Source organism: Mustela lutreola, chromosome 2 (genome assembly GCF_030435805.1).
Source record: "Mustela lutreola isolate mMusLut2 chromosome 2, mMusLut2.pri, whole genome shotgun sequence".
Classification (NCBI taxonomy): domain Eukaryota; kingdom Metazoa; phylum Chordata; class Mammalia; order Carnivora; family Mustelidae; genus Mustela; species Mustela lutreola.
The window spans coordinates 10,568,080-10,585,761 of NC_081291.1; positions in this window are offsets into that span (position 1 = coordinate 10,568,080).

A 17,682-nucleotide genomic window follows, 5' to 3' on the forward strand; every position below is an offset into this window, starting at 1 on the left:
CACTGGAGAAAGTATTCTTGCCTGCATGTTCTTCTCATTTATTGCCCTGAATATGTCTTGCCAGCCCTTTCTGGCTTGCCAGGTTTCTGTGAACAGGTCTGACATTATTTTGATTGGCTTTCCTCTGTACATAAGGAATTTCTTTGTCCTGGCTGCTTTCAAGAGCTCCTGTCTACAATTATGATTCATAATTTTCAGTATCAGGTGTCTTGAGGCCTTTCTAGGTTCTATGATTTTGGGGGTAGACCTTTCTACCTCTAGCACATGAACGCTGGTTCCATTCGCCACATTGGGAAAAGTTTCATATAGAATTTGTTCAACTATACCTTTTAGTCTTCTTTCTTTCTCCTCTCCCTCAAGGATTCTAATAATTCTGTCATTGGAACATTTCAAGGCATCATTTATTTCTCTAATTCTGTTTTCATGGTTTCTAAGCTGTTTGTTCCAGGCTTCCTTCTGATCCTTTCTCTCTATCTGTTTGTCCTCCTGATCACCAATTCTATCTTCTGTCTCAGTTACCCTAGCTTTTTAAAATAATTTTTTATTTTGTTTAATAAACACATATTTTTTATCCCCAGGGGTACAGGTCTGTGACTCGCCAGGTTTACACACTTCACAGCACTCACCATAGCACATACCCTCCCCAGTGTCATAACCCCACCCCTCTTCTCCCAACCACTTCCCCCAGCAACCCTCAGTTTTTTTTGTGAGATTAAGAGTCACTTATGGTTTGTCTCCCTCCCAATCCCATCTTGTTTCATTTATTCTTCTCCTACCCCCTTAACCCCCCATGTTGCATCACCACTTCCTCATATCAAGGAGACCATATGATAGTTGTTTTTCTCCGCTTGACTTATTTCGCTAAGCATGATACCCTCTAATTCCATCCACGTCATCGCAAACAGCAAGATTTCATTTCTTTTGATGGCTGAATAGTATTCCATGTGTATATATACCACATCTTCTTTGTCCATTCATCTGTTGATGGACATCTAGGTTCTTTCCATAGTTTGGCTATTGTGGACATTGTTGCTATAACATTTGGGCTCATGTGCCCCTTCGGATCACTACGTTTGTATGTTAAGGGTAAATACCCAGTAGAGCTATTGCTGGGTCAAAAAGTAGTTCTATTTTCAACATTTTGAGGAACAGCCATGTTGTTTTCCAGAGTGGTTGCACTAGCTTGCATTCCCACCAACAGTGTAGGAGGGTTCCCCTTTCTCCACATCCTCGCCAGCATCTGTCATTTCCTGACTTGTTGATTTTAACCATTCTGACTGGTGTGAGGTGATATTTCATTGTGGTTTTGATTTGTATTTCCCTGATGCCGAGTGATATGGAGCACTTTTTCATGTGTCTGTTGGCCATCTGGATGTCTTCTTTGCAGAAATGTCTGTTCATGTCTTCTGCCCATTTATGATTGGATTATTTGTTCTTTGGGTGTTGAGTTTGCTAAGTTCTTTATAGATTCTGGACACTAGTCCTTTATCTGATATGTCGTTTGCAAATATCTTCTCCCATTCTGTCAGTTGTCTTTTGATTTTGTTAACTGTTTCCTTTGCTGTGCAAAAGCTTTTGATCTTGATGGAGTCCCAATAGTTCATTTTTGTCCTTGCTTCCCTTGCCTTTGGCGATGTTCCTAGGAAGATGTTGCTGCGGCTGAAGTCGAAGAGATGGCTGACAGTATTCTCCTCAAGGATTTTGATGGATTCCTTTCTCACATTGAGGTCCTTCATCCATTTTGAGTCTATTTTCATGTGTGGTGTAAGGAAATGGTCCAATTTCATTTTTCTGCATGTGGCTGTCCAGTTTTCCTGACACCATTTATTGAAGAGGCTGTGTTTTTTTCATTGGACATTCTTTCCTGCTTTGTCGAAGATTAGTTGACCATAGAGTTGAGGGTCTATTTCTGGGCTCTCTATTCTGTTCCATTGATCTACGTGTCTGTTTTTGTGCCAGCACCATACTGTCTTGATGATGCTGGCTTTGTAATAGAGCTTAAAGTCCGGAATTGTGATGCCACCAACTCTGGCTTTCTTTTTCTATTCTTTTTTTTTTTTTTAAATTTTAAATTTTTAAATTTTTTATAAACATATAATATATTTTTATCCCCAGGGGTACAGGTCTGTGAATCACCAGGTTTACACATTTCACAGTACTCACCAAAGCACATATCCAGGAATGCATCAATTTCATCAAGGTTGCTAAGCTTATTGGCATATAACTGTTGATAATATCTTCTGATTATTGTTTCTACTTCCTTGGTGTTAGTTTTGATCTCTCCCTTTTCATTCATAATTTTATGAATTTGGGCTTTTTCTCTTTTCTTTTGGATTAGTGTAGCTAGTGGCTTATCAATCTTATTGATTCTTTCAAAAAACCAACTTCTAGTTTCATTGATATGTTGTACTGTATCTTTGGTTTCTACCTCATTGATCTCAGCTCTAATTTTGATGATTTCCCTTCTTATATGTGGAGTTGGTTTGATTTGTTATTGATTCTCCAGTTCTTTAAGGTGTAGAGACAGCTGGTGTGTTCTGGATTTTTCAATTTTTTTGAGGGAGGCTTGGATGGCTATGTATTTCCCCCTTAGGACCGCCTTTGCTGTATCCCATAGGTTTTTTTTTTTTTTTTTTAAATTTTTTATTTTTTATAAACATATATTTTTATCCCCAGGGGTACAGGTCTGTGAATCACCAGGTTTACACACTTCACAGCACTCACCAAATCACATACCCTCCCCAATGTCCATAATCCCACCCCCTTCTCCCAAACCCCCTCCCCCCGGCAACCCTCAGTTTGTTGTGAGATTAAGAGTCACTTATGGTTTGTCTCCCTCCCAATCCCATCTTGTTTCATTTATTCTTCTACCCACTTAAGCCTCCATGTTGCATCACCACTTCCTCATATCAGGGAGATCATATGATAGTTGTCTTTCTCTGCTTGACTTATTTCGCTAAGCATGATACGCTCTAGTTCCATCCATGTTGTTGCAAATGGCAAGATTTCATTTCTTTTGATGGCTGCATAGTATTCCATTGTGTATATATACCACATCTTCTTGATCCATTCATCTGTTGATGGACATCTAGGTTCTTTCCATAGTTTGGCTATTGTGGACATTGCTGCTATAAACATTCGGGTGCATGTGTCCCTTTGGATCACTACATTTGGTTTTTAACCAAAGTGTCTTCATTCTTATGGGTTCCCATGAATTGTTTCAGTTCTTCCTTGATCTCCTGGTTGATCCAAGCATTCTTTTTTTTTTAATTTTATATTTTTTATAAACATATATTTTATCCCCAGGGTACAGGTCTGTGACTCGCCAGGTTTACACACTTCACAGCACTCATCAAAGCACACACCCTCCCCAATGTCCATAATCCCACCCCCTTCTCCCAAACCCCCTCCCCCCAGCAACCCTCAGTTTGTTTTGTGAGATTAAGAGTCACTTATGGTTTGTCTCCCTCCCAATTCCATCTTGTTTCATTGATTCTTCTCCTGACTACTTAAGCCTCCATGTTGCATCACCACTTCCTTATACCAGGGAGATCATATGATAGTTGTCTTTCTCTGCTTGACTTATTTCGCTAAGCATGATACGCTCTAGTTCCATCCATCTTGTCATTTCTTTTGATGGCTGCATAGTATTCCATTGTGTATATATACCACATCTTCTTGATCCATTCATCTGTTGATGGACATCTAGGTTCTTTCCATAGTTTGGCTATTGTGGACATTGCTGCTATAAACATTCGGGTGCACATGCCCCTTTGGATCACTACGTTTGTATCTTTAGGGCAAATACCCAGTAGTGCAATTGCTGGGTCATAGGGCAGTTCTATTTTCAACATTTTGACGAACCTCCATGCTGTTTTCCAGAGTGGCTGCACCAGCTTTCCTTCCCATCAACAGTGTAGGAGGGTTCCCCTTTCTCCGCATCCTCACCAGCATCTGTCATTTCCTGACTTGTTGATTTTAGCCATTCTGACTGGTGTGAGGTGATATTTCATTGTGGTTTTGATTTGTATTTCCCTGATGCCGAGTGATATGGAACACTTTTTCATGTGTCTGTTGGCCTTCTGGATGTCTTCTTTGCAGAATTGTCTGTTCACGTCCTCTGCCCATTTCTTGATTGGATTATTTGTTCTTTGCGTGTTGAGTTTGATAGGTTCTTTATAGATTTTGGACACTAGTCCTTTATCTGATACGTCGTTTGCAAATATCTTCTCCCATTCTGTTAGTTGTCTTTTGATTTTGTTAACTGTTTCCTTTGCTGTGCAAGAGCTTTTGATCTTGATGAAATCCCAATAGTTCATTTTTTCCCTTGCTTCCCTTGCCTTTGGTGATGTTCCTAGGAAGATGTTGCTGCATCTGGGGTCAAAGAGGTTGCTGCCTGTGTTCTCCTCAAGGATTTTGATGGATTCCTTTCGCACATTGAGGTCCTTCATCCATTTTGAGTCTATTTTCGTGTGTGGTGTAAGGAAATGGTCCAATTTCATTTTTCTGCATGTGGCTGTCCAATTTTCCCAGCATCATTTATTGAAGAGGCTGTCTTTTTTCCATTGAGTATTCTTTCCTGCTTTGTCAAAGATTAGTTGACCATAGAGTTGAGGGTCTATTTTTGGGCTCTCTATTCTGTTCCGTTGATCTATTTGTCTGTTTTTGTGTCATTACCATGCTGTCTTGATGATGACAGCTTTGCAATAGAGCTTGAAGTCCGGAATTGTGATGCCACCAACTTTGGCTTTCTTTTTCAATATCCCTTTGGCTATTCGAGGTCTTTTCTGGTTCCATATAAATTTTAGAATTATTTGTTCTATTTCTTTGAAAAAGATCGATGGTACTTTGATAGGAATTGCATTAAATATGTAGATTGCTTTGGGTAGCATAGACATTTTCACAATATTTATTCTTCCAATCCAGGAGCATGGGACATTTTTCCATTTCTTTGTGTCTTCCTCAATTTCTTTCATGAGTACTTTATAGTTTTCTGAGTATAGATTCTGTGTCTCTTTGGTTAGGTTTATTCCTAGGTATCTTATGGTTTTGGGTGCAATTGTAAATGGGATTGACTCCTTAATTTCTCTTTCTTCTGTCTTGTTGTTGGTGTAGAGAAATGCAACTGATTTCTGTGCACTGATTTTATATCCTGACACTTTACTGAATTCCTGTACAAGTTCTAGTAGTTTTGGAGTGGAGTCTTTTGGGTTTTCCACATATAGTATCATATCATCTGCGAAGAGTGATAATTTGACTTCTTCTTTGCCGATTTGGATGCCTTTAATTTCCTTTTGTTGCCTGATTGCTGAGGCTAGGACCTCTAGTACTATGTTGAATAGCAGTGGTGATAATGGACTTCCCTGCTGTGTTCCTGACCTTAGCGGAAAAGCTTTCAGTTTTTCTCCATTGAGAATGATATTTGCGGTGGGTTTTTCATAGATGGTTTTGATGATATTGAGGTATCTGCCCTCTATCCCTGCACTTTGAAGAGTTTTGATCAGGAAGGGATGCTGTACTTTGTCAAATGCTTTTTTCAGCATCTATTGAGAGTATCATATGGTTCTAGTTCTTTCTTTTATTGATGTGTTGTATCACATTGACTGATTTGCGGATGTTGAACCAACCTTGCAGCCCTGGAATAAATCCCACTTGGTCGTGGTGAATAATCCTTTTAATGTACTGTTGAATCCTATTGGCTAGTATTTTGGTGAGAATTTTCACATCTGTGTTCATCAAGGATATTGGTCTATAGCTCTCTTTTTTTATGGGATCCTTGTCTGGTTTTGGAATCAAGGTGATGCTGGCCTCATAAAATGAGTTTGGAAGTTTTCCTTCCATTTCTATTTTTTGGAACAGTTTCAGGAGAATAGGAATTAGTTCTTCTTTAAATGTTTGGTAGAATTCCTCCGGGAAGCCGTCTGGCCCTGGGCTTTTGTTTGTTTGGAGATTTTTAATGACTGTTTCAATCTCCTTACTGGTTATGGGTCTGTTCAGGCTTTCTATTTCTTCCTGGTTCAGTTGTGGTAGTTTATATGTTTCTAGGAATGCATCCATTTCTTCCAGATTGTCAAATTTGTTGGCATAGAGTTGCTCATAGTATGTTCTTATAATAGTTTGTATTTCTTTGGTGTTAGTTGTGATCTCTCCTCTTTCATTCATGATTTTATTTATTTGGGTCCTTTCTCTTTTCTTTTTGATAAGTCTGGCCAGGGGTTTATCAATTTTATTAATTCTTTCGAGGAACCAGCTCCTACTTTCGTTGATTTGTTCTATTGTTTTTTTGGTTTCTATTTCATTGATTTCTGCTCTGATCTTTATGATTTCCCTTCTCCTGCTGTGCTTAGGGCTTCTTTCTTGTTCTTTCTTCAGCTCCTTTAGGTGTAGGGTTAGGTTGTGTATTTGAGACCTTTCTTGTTTTTGAGAAAGTCTTGTACTGCTATATATTTTCCTCTCAGGACTGCCTTTGTTGTGTCCCACAGATTTTGAACCGTTGTATTTTCATTATCATTATTCCATGATTTTTTTTCAATTCTTCTTTAATTTCCCTGTTGACCCATTCATTCTTTAGAAGAATGCTGTTTAGTCTCCATGTATTTGGGTTCTTTTCAAACTTCCTCTTGTGGTTGAGTTCTAGCTTTAGAGCATTGTGGTCTGAAAATATGCAGGGAATGATCCCAATCTTTTGATACCAGTTGAGTCCTGATTTAGGACCGAGGATGTGATCTATTCTGGAGAATGTTCCATGTGCACTAGAGAAGAATGTGTATTCTGTTGCTATGGGATGAAATGTTCTGAATATATCTGTGATGTCCATCTGGTCCAGTGTGTCGTTTAAGGCCTTTATTTCCTTGCTGATCTTTTGCTTGGATGATCTGTCCATTTCAGTGAGGGGATTGTTAAAGTCCCCTACTATTATTGTATTATTGTTGATGTGTTTCTTTCATTTTGTTATTAATTGATCCAAGCATTCTTAAGCAAGGTGGCCTTTAGCTTCCAGGTGTTTGAGTTCCTTCTGAACTTTTCTTTGTGATTGAGCTCCAGTTTCAAAGCATTGTGAACTGAGAATATGCAGGGAATCATCTTAGTCTTTTGGTATTGGTTTAGTCCTGATTTGTGACCCAGTATGTGGTCTATTCTTGAGAAGGTTCTATGTGCACTTGAGAAATATGAGTATTTTGTTGTTTTAGGATGGAATATTCGGTATATATCTATGAGGTCCATCTGTTCCAATGTGTTATTCAATGCTCTTGTTTCTTTATTGATTTTCTACTTCGATGATATGTCTGTTTCTGAGAGAGGCACGTTAAGATCTCCTACTATTAATGTATTCATATCAATATGACTCTTTATCTTCATTAACAGTTTTCTTATGTAGTTGGCTGCTCCCATGTTGGGAGCATAGATATTTATAATTGTTAGATCATCTTGGTGGATAGTCCCTCTAAGGATTATGTAGTGTCCTTCTGTATCTCTGACTACAGTCTTTAGTTTAAAATCCAATTTATCTGATATTAGAATCGCTGGGTTTATCTTTAGGTTCAAAATGGGTCTTTTCTACATTTCCTTAGTGATTCAGGCTCTCTTCTGATTCCATACAAATTTTAGGATTATTTGCTCCAGCTCTTTGAATAATACTGGTGGAATTTTGATCTGGATAGCATTAAAAGTATAGATTGTTCTAGGCAGTATAGACATTTTAAAAATGTTTATTCTTCCGATTCAAGAGCATGGAATGGTCTTCCATCTTTTTGTGTCTTCTTCAATTAGTTTCATGAGTGTTCTGTAGTTCCTCAAGTACAGATTGTTTACCTCTTTGGTTAGGTTTCTTTCCAGGTTCTTGGTGCTATAGTAAATGGAATCGATTCTCTAATGTGCCTTTCTGTATTTTCATTGTTAGTGTATCAGAAAGCCACGGATTTCTGCACATTGACATTGTGTCCTGCCACGTTGCTGAATTGCTGTATGAGTTCTAGTAGTTTGGGGGTGGAGTATTTGGGTTTTCCATATAAAGAATCATGTCATTTGTATGGAATCAGAAGAGACCCCGAATCACTAAGGAGATGTTGAAAAACAAAAATAAAACTAGAGGCATCACGTTACCTGATTTCAAGCTTTACTACAAAGCTGTGTTCACCAAGACAGCATGGTACTGGCATAAAAACAGGCACATAGTCCAGTGGAACAGAGTAGAGAGCCAAGATATGGACCCTCAACTCTATGGTTAAATAATCTTTGACAAAACAGGAAAAAATATACAGTGGAAAAAAGACAGTCTCTTCAATAAATGGTGCTGGGAAAACTGGGCAACTAATGTAGAAGAATGAAACTCAACCATTCTCTTACACTATACACAAAGATAAACTCAAAATGGATAAAAGACCTCAATGTGAGACAGGAATCCATCAGAATACTAAAAGAGAACATAGGCAGTAATCTTTTCGATATCAGCCACAAGAACAACTTTCATGATATGTCTCCAAAGGCAAAGGAAACAAAGGGAAGATGAACTTTTGGGACTTCATGAAAATTAAAAGCTTCTGTACAGCAAAGGAAACAGTCAAGAAAACAAGGAGGCAACTCATGGAATGGGAGAAGTTATTTGTAAATGACAGTACAGACAATAGGTTGATATCCAGGATCTATATGAACTCCTCAAACTCAACACACACAAAACAGACAATCTTATCAAAAAATCGGCAGAAGATATGGACAGACACTTCTCCAATAAAGACATACAAATGGCTATCAGACACATGAAAAAATGTTCATCATCACTAGCCATCAGGGAGATTCAAATTAAAACTACATTGAGATATCACCTTACACTCGTTAGAATGGCCAAAATTAGCAAGACAGGAAACAACATGTGTTGGAGAGCATGTGGAGGAAGGGGAACCCTCTTTCACTGTTGGTGGGAATGCAATTTGGTGCAGCCTCTTTGGAGAACAGTTGGAGATTCCTCAAGAAATTAAAAATAGAATTTCCCTATGACCCTGCAATTGCACTCCTTGGTATTTAACCCAAAGATATAGATGTTGTGAAAAGAAGGGCCATCCTTACCCCAATGTTTATAGCAGCATTGGCCACGGTTGCCAAACTGTGGAAAGAACCAAGATGTCCTTCAATGGTCGAATGGATAAGGAAGATATGGTCCATATACAACACGGAGTATTATGCCTCCATCAGAAAGGATGAATACCCAACTTTTGTAGCAACATGGACGGGACTGGAAGAGATTATGCCGAGTGAAGTAAGTCAACCAGAGAGAGTCAGTTATCATATGGTTTCACTTATTCGTGGAGCATAACAAAAAGCATGGAGGACATGGGGAGTTAGAGAGAAGGGGGTTGGGGTAAATTGGAAGGGGAGGTGAATCATGAGAGACAATGAACTCTGAAAAACAATCTGAGGGGTTTGTAGTGGCAGCGGGTGTGGGAGGTTGGGGTACCAGGTGGTGGGTATTATAGAGGGCACGGATTGCATGGAGCACTGGGTGTGGTGTAAAAATAATGATACTATTACTCTGAAAATAAATTAATGAAAAAAATGTGTCTCTTGTAGCAACATATGGATGGGTCCTGTCGTTTTATCCAATCTGCAACCCTGTGCCATTTTATGGGTGCATTTAGGCCATTCACATTGAGAGGGATTATTGATAGATACGTTTTTATTGATATCGAGTTACCTTTGAAGTCTTTCTTTCTGTAGATTGTCCACTTATTTCTGTTCAGTGCTCTTTGAGGATTTTTCCTCTTTTATAGAACCCCCCTCCCCTTAATATTTCCTGCAGTGTCGGCTTGGTGGTTGCATAGTCTTTTAAGCTTTGCCAGTCTTGGAAACTCTTTACTTCTCCATCCATTTTGAATGTCAGTCTTGCTGGATAAAGTATTCTTGGCCTCATGTTCTTCTCATTTAGTACCCTGAATATATCTTGCCAGCGTTTTCTGGCTTGCCAGGTCATTGTGGACAGGTCTGATGTTATTCTGAAAGGCTTTCCTCTGTAAGTAAGGAGCCTCTGTGCCCTAGTGGATTTCAAGAGATTTTACCTACAACTATAATTCCTCAATTTGACTATCAGGTGTTGTGATTTTTTTTTCTTTTAACAGAGACTTCTCCAATGAAGACATACAAATGGCTATCAGACACATGAAAAAATGTTCATCATCACTAGCCCTCAGGGAGATTCAAATTAAAACCACATTGAGATATCTCCTTACGCCAGTTAGAATGGCCAAAATTAACAAGACAGGAAAGAACATGTGTTGGAGGGGATGTGGAGAAAGGGGAACCTTCTTACACTGTTGGTGGGTATGCAGGTTGGTGCAGCCTCTTTGGAGAACAGTGTGGAGATGCCTCAAGAAATTAAAAATAGAACTTCCCTATGACCCTGCAATTGCAGTCCTGGGTATTTACCCCAACGATACAGATGTCGTGAAAAGAAGGGCCATCTGTACCCCAATGTTTATAGCAGCAATGGCCACGGTCGCCAAACTGTGGAAAGAACCAAGATGCCCTTCAATGGATGAATGGATAAGGAAAATGTAGTCCTTATACACTATGGAGTATTATGCCTCCATCAAAAAGGATGAATACCCCACTGCTGAGTGAAATAAGTCAAGCAGAGAGAGTCAATTATCATATGGTGTCACTTATTTGTGATGTTTTTTTGGAGTGTATAATCTTGGGTGGAGACCGTTCAGCCTCTAGTACATGAACGCTAGTTCCATTCGCGAGATTGGGAAAATTTCCATGAATGACTTTTTTCACTATATCTTCTAGACTTCTTTCTTTCTCCTCCCCTTCAGGGATTCCAATATTTCTGATGTTGGAACGCTTCATGGCGTCATTTATTTCCCTGATTCTGTTTTCGTGGTTTCTAAGCTGTTTGTTCCAGGCTTCGTCCTGATCCTTTCTATCTGTTTGTCCTCCTGATCCCCAATTCTATCTTCTGTCTCAGTTACTCTAGCTTTGAGAGTGTTTAAATTAGAATGGAACTCATTGAGAGCATTGTGAACCTCCTCCCTGGTAGCTTTAAGCTCCGCCCTAACATTGTGAACATACTGTCTGGTCGCTTTCAGTTCGGCCCAATCAATTCTGTTTGGTCATCCTTGACTTTCTCCAACCTCGCTATTGCCTGGATAATTGTTAGCCTGAATTCTCTTTCTGACATATTGTCTATGTAGCTCTGTTGCAGAAGGTCATCCTCTATAGTTTTCTTCTGTTGGGCATTCCTCCTCCTAGTCATTTTGGTGGGAGATGACCGAACAGATGTAGCTGGATGTATCAACTGTGGTGCAGTCAAGGTGCACCCTGGAACACTTCTGAGCAATCAGGATTCCCCACCCAAACGAGAGACAAAAGAGAGGAAAAAGAAGAAAAGAGAGAGAGATAGAGAGAGAGAGAGGAAAGAAAGGGACGATGAAAGAGAAGGTTTAGTCCAAACCTTTTTTGTAGACAAACAAAGCCCGACAAACAAAAAGACTGATAAAAGTATATGAAAAGAGAAAAAAATATATACGCAAATAAAGGAAGAACCTCGTCCAAAAGAACCCCTAGTGGAAGATTTATATGCTAACAGGACAAACACAAAAACACAGAACACTGATGGAAGAAAAAGATGGAAGAGTGGTTATAAATTCTCAGTGTGTGTGAGAAAAGTTGTTTTGATTCTTCCTGGATGTATCTTGATATCTTTGTTTAAGGACTCAACTTTCCTAAGATAAAGGGGATTAAAAATTAGTTTACCTATAGGGGTATTATTGATTGGGGAAAGGGGATTACTTTGAAGTTTAACTCTATATGAATATTAGCAGATAAAAATAAAAAGGAATAAACTAGACTAAACTAAATTTAAAAAAAAGGAGGAATTTAAAAAATAGAAATGCAAAAGAAAAACATAGGTGTTGTATCAAAAAGTTCAGGTTAGAAGTTTCTTATGGAATTTGATGTACTGGACAGCTCGTTGTGATGGTAAATAGGTTAAGATATGATATATATATATATATATATATATATATATATATATATATATAATGAACCAAAATAGTGTAATGAATAAAAAATAAAAGTTTTCCTGTGAAGTAGGGGTTGTTTTCTTGTAGTCCTTTTTTTTTCCCCTCTTTTTTTTTCTTTCTTGGTTTGTTTTCTCGGGGAGGGGCCTGCCACATGGGTTTTCAGTCAATGATGTTCCCTGAGTTAAGTCCTCCAGTCCCCCTCAGGGAGGTAGGCTCTGAGGAAACTGGTTTTTTTCAGGCTTTTGTTCTCTGGCGGTTTTTATGTTTGTTCACTTTTTTTTCTCACTTTGACCGCTTTTGATGGTTTTTGTAGTTTTAGAGGAAAACAAAGCGCACCCTGATCTCCTTCTCAGAAAGAAGCCTCAGTCTGGGTGCAGAGCCTAAATAAGTTCCCCCTTGGCCGCTGGCAGAGCAGGTTCCAATTCGCGATCTCTGGGACACAGGATCTTTTGCTTGTACCAAAAGCCAAGGCAGTGGTGGCTGGTTGGGCAGTTCCAGACCACCAGAGAGGGTCTAAGCAGAAATTGCACACTCAGATTTTCCTGCTCGCCTGGGCTGGGAGTGCCTGGTCTTTCTGGGTCTAAGAGTGCCCAGCTTGCGCGCACCAATTTCAGAGGAGGCTGAGGTTCACGCGCGGGTCTCAGGCTCTGAGAATGGGGGCGCAGGTCCGAGGGAGCACCAGGCTGGGCCTTCGCGCACCTCTCTGGGGAGAGAGTTTGGTGCAGGCTCTGAAACAATGGTGTGTATCAAAGGGCACTGGCTGGGCCTTTATACCTCTCTCAGGGGAGTATCTCAGGCTCTATAGCAGGGCTCTCATGTTCTGTTGCCCAGTGTGGCTCCCATCCCCTCACAGGAAATGGACCCCATGTGTTCTTGGGCGTACTGGCGGCTTAGGGATAGAGAACTAGTTTCTCCACTCTGCCTCAGTGCCAGGGGAGGCTTTCCTGGGATGGGGGACTTAAGTCGTGATCCCCCCCCCCCCTCCCGGAGATCCTTTGCTCTTTTGGAGTGCTTTCAACTAGTCTCCAGGTTAATGCTGGTCCCCAGACAAAGGGCACTCTCGCTTGTATTGGGGTATTACTTTCCAACTGGTTGCCTCTGGTGGCTCCCTCCCCCTTTTGTTTATCTTCTGATATCAGTCCTCCATTCCCACTCCGCTTTACCTGCCCACTGGTGTCTTCTGCCCCTGTAGAGATCCAGATGTGTATAATTATGATCTCAGGCTGATTTCATGGGTGATCGGAGTTCTTTGGTAGGTAATCAGCTCACTTTGGGGTACAGGTTGAAAAGGCACCTCCTCCTACTTCCCCGCCATCTTTTCCCCTAATTCAATTTTTTTAAAATTTATTTTTATTTTTTTTTCTTCCCTGTGGGTTGTGTTTCCTTGTGACTTTCCGTGTCTCTTCAGAGGGTCAGAGCAAAAAATGGATGTGCAGGGATCTCTGTCCCAGAGCCCCAAGATTGTGGTCCCCCCTTCTTCATTAAGCCCTCCAGGTTAAACTCCCCACTTCTGTGTGCACCAAACCCACAGACCGCTGTGATTTGCTCCCACTGGAATTCTCTCCAGGCAGAAATACCTGGGGGTCCATGAGCGACACTTCAGTCTTTTTGACTGCACACAGTTGTGAGCTCCTATGTGCACCTCTCTCCACTATTACACTCAGGTCACAGCTACATGCCACCCCACTGTTCTTTCCAGGGCCACTGCCACACCAAGAGCTGTTGCCCAGGCATGCAGGCAGCCATTTTGTAACTCCAGGGGATGTTAAGTGGTCCACATGTTCCAGTCCTCTTCAGGGTGCTCAAGCAAGGACCAGTCTCCCTATTGGCCTGGCTCACAGTTTATGGTGACCGGTGCTGAGAGTCACTTCTGGGCTCACTAACCATAACTAATTTTCCCACTTCACTGCTTGTGTACTCTATCAGCTCAGGAATCCCCATTCTTTCTTTGTCTCCTGGGATCCTGAGACCACATGAACCACCTAGAATTCTTCTCTATTCATTCCCTTGGTCCGTTTCAGAAAGGGATGTCTCTCACTGGAGCAGATTTCTAAGGGTTCCAATTTTGCACTCCAGTGTTATATCACTTTCTGGTAGCCAGCTTATGGAGGCTCCTTCCTCCCTCCATTTATTTTCTGATATTTCCCCACAGTTTCATCGTTTAGCACCTTCTACCTTTCAAAAAGCAGTCATTCTTCTGCTTGTAGAATTCCAGATATATGTTCTTTTTCTTTTTTAAAAATTTTTCTTTATTTTTTAAATTTCTTTTCAGTGTTCCAGAATTCATTGTTTATGCGCCACACCCAGTGCTCCATGCAGTATGTGCCCTCCATAATACCCACCACCAGGCTCACCCAACCTCCAGATATATTTTCTTACATCTCAAGATGAATTTTTGTGTGTTCAGAATGGTTTCACACACACCTAGTTTAATTTTAGGGACCAAATAAAATGAGATCCCCTGTTCTGTTGCCATCTTGCCTCCCCCTTGTCTTTTTAATGTTTAATTAAAGAAATGTTGAATCACTCTATTGTTCAACTGAAACTAATATTACATTGTACTTTAAATAACTGGAATTTAAACAAAAGCATTGTATTTTAAAAGTTGAGGTTTTTTTTTTTTTGCTGTTGAATATTTGGGTGTTAATCTATTATCAGATATATGTTTTGCCAATCTTTTCTCCACTTGTTGGCTGCCTTTCACTTGAGTAATATTGCCCTTTGATGCACAAATATTTTTAATTTTGCTGAAGTAATTTTCTTCTTTAGTTGACTGTGCCTTTGGCATTTTATCCAGGAAATCTTGGTCAGAAATCCAGTCATGGATATGTACATCAGTTTTTTCTTCTAAGTGCTTACAGTTTTATTTCTTGTGGTTAGGTCTGTGATCCATTTGGAGTCACGTTTGTATATGGTGGATAGAAGGATCCCTCTCATTTTTTGCATGTGGATATTCTGGTTTCCCAGCACCATTTCTTGAAAAGGCTGTCCATTTACATTTGAATTGTCTTGGCACTATTGTCAAATATCACTCAACTTATGAACCAAGTTTATTTCTGAGCTTCCTCCTGTTTCAATGATTTGTATTTCTTTTTTTAAATTTATTTTTTATTTCCAGCACAACAGTATTCATTATTTTTTCACCACACCTAGTGCTCCATGCAATCTGTGCCCTCTATAATACCCACCACCTGGTACCCCAACCCCCCACCCCCTGCCCTTTTAAAACCCTCGGATTGTTTTTCAGAGTCCATAGTCTCTCGTGGTTCACCTCCCCTTCCAATTTCCCCCAACTTCCTTCTCCTCTCTATCTCTCCATGTCCTCATGCTATTTGTTATGCTCCACAAATAAGTGAAACCATATGATAATTGACTCTTTCATCTTGACTTATTTCACTCAGCAAAATCTCTTCCAGTCACATCCATGTTGCTACAAAAGTTGGGTATTCGTCCTTTCTGATGGAGGCATAATACTCCATAGTGTATAGTGACTACATCTTCCTTATCCATTCGTCCGTTGAAGGGCATCTTGGTTCTGGGAAAACTGGGCAGCTATATGTAGAAGAATGAAACTCGACCATTCTCTTACACTGTACACAAAGATAAACTCAAAATGGATAAAAGACCTCAATGTGAGACAGGAATCCATCAAAATCCTAGAGGAGAACATAGGCAGTAATCTCTTCGATACCAGCCACAGCAAGTTCTTTCAAGATATGTCTCCAAAGGCAAAGGAAACAAAAGCAAAAATGAAATTTTGGGACTTCATTAAAATCAAAAGCTTCTGCACAGCAAAGGAAACAGTTAAGAAAACAAAGAGGCAACCCACGGAATGGGAGAAGATATTTGCACATGACAGTACAGACAAAAGGTTGATATCCAGGATCTATAATGAATTCCTTTTTTTTTTTTAGCAAGTCACAAAAAGATGTATTTTGCAAAAAGTGATTTAGTTCTAGAAAGCTGAGCTGAATTCCTCAAACTAAACACACACAAGACAGGCAATCATATAAAAAAATGGGCAGAAGATATGAACAGAGACTTCTTCAATGAAGACATACAAATGGCTATCAGACACATAAAAAAATGTTCATCATCACTAGCCATCAGGGAGATTCAAATTAAAACTACATTGAGATAACACCTTACACCAGCTAGAATGGCGAAAATTAACAAGACAGGAAACAACATGTGTTGGAGGGGATGTGGAGAAAGGGGAACCCTCTTCCACTGCTGGTGGGAATGCAGGTTGTTGCAGCCTCTTTGGAGAACAATGTGGAGATTCCTCAAGAAATTAAAAATAGAATTTCCCTATGACCCTGCAATTGCACTCCTGGGTATTTACCCCAAAGATACAGAAAAGAAGGGCCATCTGTACCCCAATGTTTATAGCAGCAAGGGCCACGGTTGCCAAACTATGGAAAGAACCAAGATGCCCTTCAATGGACAAATGGATAAGGAAAACGTGGTCCATATACACTATGGAGTGTAATGCCTCCATCAGAAAGGATGAATTCCCAACTTTTGTAGCAACATGGACAGGACTGGAAGAGATTATGCTGAGTGAAATAAGTCATGCAGAGAGAGTCAATTATCATATGGTTTCACTTATTTGTGGAGCATATCAAATAGCATGGAGGACATGGGGAGTTAGAGAGGAGAAGGGAGTTGTGGGAAATTGGAAGGGGAGGTGAATCATGAGAGACTATGGACTCTGAAAAACAATCTGAGGGGTTTGAAGTGGCAGGGTTTTGGGAGTTTGGGGTACTAGGTGGTGGGTATTATGGAGGGCATGGATTGCATGGAGCACTGGGTGTGGTGAAAAAATAATGAATACTGTTATGCTGAAAATAAATAAATTTAATTAAAAAATGGGCAGAATATATGGACAGACACTTCTCCAATCAAGACATACAAATGGCTATTAGACACGTGAAAAAATGTTCATCATCACTAGCCATCAGGGAGATTGAAATTAAAACTACATTGAGATATCACCTTACACTAGTTAGAATGGCCAAAATTAGCAAGACAGGAAACAACATGTGTTGGAGGGGATGCGGACAAAGGAGGAAGGAGAAGCAAGACAACAGGAGAAGCACTGTGGTGGCTGGTGGATCTATAATCACGAGGCAACAGAAGAGTGTCTGGATGGGAGAAAGAAAATATTGAAGACACAAGGAATCTCTCCTTCAAATAAGAATTACAGGGTAGTTTGCCTTATTAGTGTGATTCTTATTGAAAGGAGAACTCCTTGTGGGATAAAATAGTTTAATGAGATAAGAGACAATCATGGAATGCCCAGGCTGTGTCCCAGTACCAACACTGGGACTAGTTGCATTCTGTGTTTCTCTCCTAGCTCCAGAGCACCAAGTCTCTTAAGGGAAGTGAGACAAAAGAATATTTCATTAATGAGACTCATGGGAATTCACCCTTACAGCCACAAAAATTTAAAATACCTCTGCTCATATGTCTCTTCTAATCTCAGGTGATATGAACACATAATTGTGTCTTCCAGAGCCTTCATAAGTGGGGCCATGTCTCTTCCTTTCCTGGGGGCATAACTTAGAACCTCAGCAATCATCCATGGCAGAAACTGGGTCAGTGATCTCACAGTGTTCTGTGATATCCCTGGGTGAGCCACATGTTTTATGGTGGGAGGGAC